This window comes from Fukomys damarensis, unplaced genomic scaffold (genome assembly GCF_012274545.1).
Source record: "Fukomys damarensis isolate Sample0158 unplaced genomic scaffold, DMR_v1.0_HiC HiC_scaffold_17, whole genome shotgun sequence".
In the NCBI taxonomy this organism is placed as follows: domain Eukaryota; kingdom Metazoa; phylum Chordata; class Mammalia; order Rodentia; family Bathyergidae; genus Fukomys; species Fukomys damarensis.
In genome coordinates, this window is record NW_022900929.1 from 51,749,542 (window position 1) to 51,754,904 (window position 5,363).

A 5,363-nucleotide genomic window follows, 5' to 3' on the forward strand; every position below is an offset into this window, starting at 1 on the left:
TGATTTTTATTTCATTTTGATATATATCCAGAAGTGGGACTACTAGAAAAAGTGGTAGTTCTACTTTTAATGTTTTTAAGAATCTCCACAAAATGTAATGGATGCATTATATGAAAGTATAGAAGGATTCTCTTTCCTATAATATTCTCCAGTGTTTATTATCTTTTGATAGTTTTTGTAATAATTACCTGGACAAGTATGAGAGGATTTCTTTAAAGTATGTATTCTTTCTCCTTAGGAAGGTGTATCTAATTTTAAATGTTAGACGCTGACCTGTATTCATTAGCCAACTATTTCTTTCCCAGCAAAACAAATTAACATATGCTCTATGAAACATCTGTCATCTGTAAAATCATTTAGTGTAAATTGGTTACATGCAGTCAGAATGATTACAGTAAAAATATTTTTTTTAATTTCTAGAATAGCTCACTGTGTGTTGATGCTGTCACTCAAGCCTGTAATAATCTCATCCAAACCTCATCAATGTGTGAGCCTGACCAGAGCAGACTTACACTCCTTTTCTTCTGTCATCTTTCCACATGCATATATATTAATGCATATATATATATATATATATATATACATACATACATATTTGAAAAGCTATGACCCCAAGAAGAAAATAGTTATGAGTTTATTTGTGAAAAGTGGAGAAAATCCACTTGCAAGTCTGGACCCAACTGCACTGGAATTTAATACAAAGGGAAGATGACCACACTTGGAAACAGCACACTTGTGAAAAAAATGTGGAAGGCTGGTAAGGGTCTGATGTGGTAGAGCAGAGACTGTCCAGCTGAGCCTTGGTTTCATGAGAGGATTTAGTCAATATGCTGCCAGATTTTGAATGTCACCAAAGAGAAATATATAGGTGTGGTGAGCTGATATCAGGATGCTGATTTCAATATTGAATAGATTAGATGAATGAGAGATTAACACAAGATGGATAATTAAGAGAACAGCCCAATTCTCCAAAGGTCATTTTGGTAGTGGCAGCTTTTCTCACAGAAATAGATTCAATTTGTCAATTGACCAGTTCACTTAATAGACAATCCAACAAACTACCAATGCACCAAATTGCTTTATCACTGCCCCCCAAAAAACGCTACATTTTTTATTACTTATAAAATTTACAGTAATTTGTGTTGCACTGAAAGGTATAAACTCTGTACAAACAGGTTTTTTCCAAAAAAATACAGATGGGCTGCAGTTATTTGGCTTTAACTGTTATGTTCTAGCTATTGTGTCATGAAGAGGAGGCAAGTTTCTATATTTTCCATACTAAGAGGTTATTTTTCTTCACAATAAAATAATCTTTCTCTTTTTAACTCAGCTACCTTTCTGCCTTTTCTTTTTCTTTTTTTTTAAACAGCAAAACATTTATTGGTACATTTTATGCATACATCATGCTAACACTCATCATAGCATCATGTAGGCCAGGATTTTTATATAGACCTATCAGATGCATTCTTCATTTCTTCTTATTTCAGATAAACCTCTGCATAATTTCACATAATGTCTATATTAATCTACACTCCCATTTCAGAAATCCTATACTTTAGTACCATATGTGTAAAATGGCAGATTTATTCTTAAATTAAGTTTAATAGCTATTTTATTTCTTCTGTTTTCATAGACTTGGTCTTTAAAATATGTCTGCATGATCATTTTCCAAATTACAAAGTTTCTTTATCCTTGGAAGTTATATCCTAAATTAGACCTAAAGTTCTTCTAAATAATAGAGATGTAATTTCACGAGAATAGAGATGACCATAAAGTACACTTAAGGGAAAACATAAATTTTCATTAAAAATGTCAATTTTTCCAAAGTTTTTAGTATTTTAATTGTGGAACACAACTGATTTTCACTAAGCTGACATAAATTTAAGAAATTAAAGAGAATTTGGAATTTAAGTGAATTTAAAAATTTAACTTTTAAAATACAAGTATTTCTTTCCCTTAAAAATAATATATCCATAAGAAAATGTCAAGATAAATTTCCTACAGTGAAATAACAAAAGAAAAACCAAGTTTGCCAGGCATGATACCAAATGCCACCAACATTGTGGGAGGCTGAGAGAGGAAGATTGCAAGTTTGAGACCGACCTGCACAAGTTCATGACATAGAAAAAGCCTGTTTTAAAATAAAATATAAAAACCAGACAGAAATATTTACAGTGCAATAGCCTTGGATTCAGTCCTTAATACTGCAAAATAAGTAAATAATAAAGAAAGCTAATCTTTAAACAAAATCTCCACAATGTTCTAAGACTGTTTTTGTAACAGTAACTCATGTCACAAAAAGTAATACAAAATTTGTACACAAATCAGAAATAAATCTTGATTTAGTTACAAATTATACAGTGCATAATTGGTCATTATGTAAGACTCCAATTTAGAGGTGTTTTAAATATGTCAAAGAAAATATAATGGGTTCTTGAATTATGCTGAAGCAATTGGAATGAATGAAAAAAGTATTATTAGGACCCATTAACATATTTACTGAAGACAATAGTTGAGAAAAATAAATATAAACTTATTCTTGGTGACTTAGAATAAAAGTTATTTTTATCAAAGCTTGAAAGAATAGGAGAAAAAGTAAGTTTATCTGGGATAATGAGGAAATGAAATTCTGGGTTGTGATATATTTGAATGGCTGTGTGTAATGCTCATCAAACAATGGAAAATCTGGGTCCTTGAGGTTGGGGAGAAAACCAGTAGAATATTTGGGCAAAAGACAATGAAATTAATCAATACTCATTAAATACTCAATGTGCAAAAGTCAGAATACTTAATATATGCATTTAATTTGAAAAGAACTTATAGAATACTTACAGATCTCAACTCATCATTTATCAAACTTGAGCTCAAAAGAAAGTAAAAGTATATTACTAGTATGATATAACTTTACTGGTTTCATTATTGTCCTCAATATTATGTTAGTTTCACAGTAGAAATATTTTTTAATGTATTGAGTTTATTGGTGTATTTTAGGTATACCTTATGACCACATTCATCATTGGGAATTTCTACATGTACATGATATATCTTAGTTCTTATATTTTCACATTTCCCTGCCTGCCCTTCATTCTCTCCACCTTTCCCTATACACATAAGCTTTCTCTTCAATTTTTAAATTTTTTATTTATTTTCTTCAATCTTTTCCCTTCTTTCTTCCCCTACCACCCAGTTCCCCTTCCCCTTTGGACATTAGAAACATATATCCTTATCGCTAGCCTTACAATTTTTTTTCAGTCTTTTCACAGCAGCACAGACATTTATGTTTAGTGGAATAAACACAGGACTGGATACTTGGAAAAATTTGAAGAATTCTATCATAACAAAGATACTTGTTAAAACTATTAACTCCAAAATCTTCTGTCACAAAGGTCTGTGAACAAAGTTTTATGATAAAATAGTGATCTTCATTTTAAGAAGTCTTATAGGTAAATTTTTCAGCTCTTATAGGCGCTGAAAACAACTCCTCTCTGGGGTCTATAGGGAGCTTCATAGTAGCACCTGGAAATGTTCTAAAAAAATGTTTTATGCATTTTAATTTTTCCCGGGTTAATTTTCCTAGGTTTTTAAAGGGTAGAAAGGCTTTGTAGTCAAGAATACTTAGTTTAAAATTAAATATAAGGGAGGAAATATGCAAAAATATAAGACAAGAAACTACCCTTTATATTTTGACAGCAAAGTTGAAGAAATGCATAAGACTATACTGTAGTTTGAAAAAGTAGTTGGTTTGAGGCATTTTGTTTTGTATGTTACATGAGAATTGTGCATGTGGGAAAAGATTAAGTGCATGGAATCATTCAAAGGCAGATGGGAAACAAATGAAGACACAAATTACCTGCAATGCTTGGATGAAGAACAGAGATTGAAGTTTTATTCTTATAAAATAAGGAAGAAATGGAGTTTTTATTAACAAAAAGAAAAACTGAAGACAGAAAATCTCTAAGATGAAATGGGTTCATCTTCTTAATTAAGTAAGAGTAATATTTCTAACTCTTTTAGGGCTTAATGGGCTTGAACATGATGAAATAAGCCTAGCAAATAATCAAAGGGAGAAAAGTAAGGAATAGGAAAAGATAAAATAAAATTTAAATGGACTTCAAGGCTGCCTATTAAATATAAACCATAAAAGTGAACAACATTAGTTTTAGAAATAATTTACTGTTTTTCTTTCAGCATTTCTCTTTTGTGTTTACATAGTTCAAAGAACTAAGTCAAGTAAATGGATACCATTCCTGAATATAGGTCTTATTTAGATACAATTTATGCTGAGATCCAAGAAACTTGTATGTAAATTGATTGTTTGTTGTGTAATTTACAGCAAATTGTTTTATCTTATTCTGCCTCAGTTTTTCAGTGGCCAAATGAATAATACTGTTTGTCCCATGTATTCTGTGGGGAAACTTACCAAAGAAAATAAAATGAAAGTATTATACTATTTTTAAACTGAGCGATAAATAAATTGCATCATACAGGTTTATTGATAGCTTTGAAATATAACAAACATGAGTATTAATCAATTACCACAAATCTATCTTCACTACCAGTGGAGGGACCAACACCTCACATCAGAACCTGGTCTAACTTCAGTGTTCAACCCAGCAGGTCAGAGATCTCAACTTGGGCCTTGCAACCAAACAATCAGCCTGAACCTCAGCGGACAGCTGCTGGCTTGCTGACTAATTAACTTAGACCAGCACACTCCTGCCCATGCTGTCTGTTATGTCAACAGAGTCATACCCTGAAGGAGACCCACTATTTCAATTTGTATTTTTTATTTTCAAAGTAATATTTTTCTCTTATCTTCAATCATTTAAAAAAATTTTCTTTTCCTTTTCTCAATTTTTTTTTAAATCTTATTTTTCTTATCTTCTTTTCTTTTGTTCTCTCTCTCTCTCTCTCTCTCTCTCTCTCTCTCTCATTCACTTTATCTCTCCCACTTTGATTTCTATTACTCTCCCTCTTGGTTCTATTCCTATACTAATTTGAATTTTATTTTCTTTCTTTTCGTTTTCTTCTTTTTCTTTCTTGAAATTGACATTAGTTTCAAAAGGAAGTGATTACAATCTCTAACCTGCCTATTTTTTTTTAATTTTATTGAGTTTATTGGTACATTTTAGGGATACAGTACAGTTACATTTTTGATTTCTATTACTCTCCCTCTTGGTTCTATTCCTATACTAATTTGAATTTTATTTTCTTTCTTTTCGTTTTCTTCTTTTTCTTTCTTGAAATTGACATTAGTTTCAAAAGGAAGTGATTACAATCTCTAACCTGCCTATTTTTTTTTAATTTTATTGAGTTTATTGGTACATTTTAGGGATACAGTACAGTTACATTCATTGTTTTGG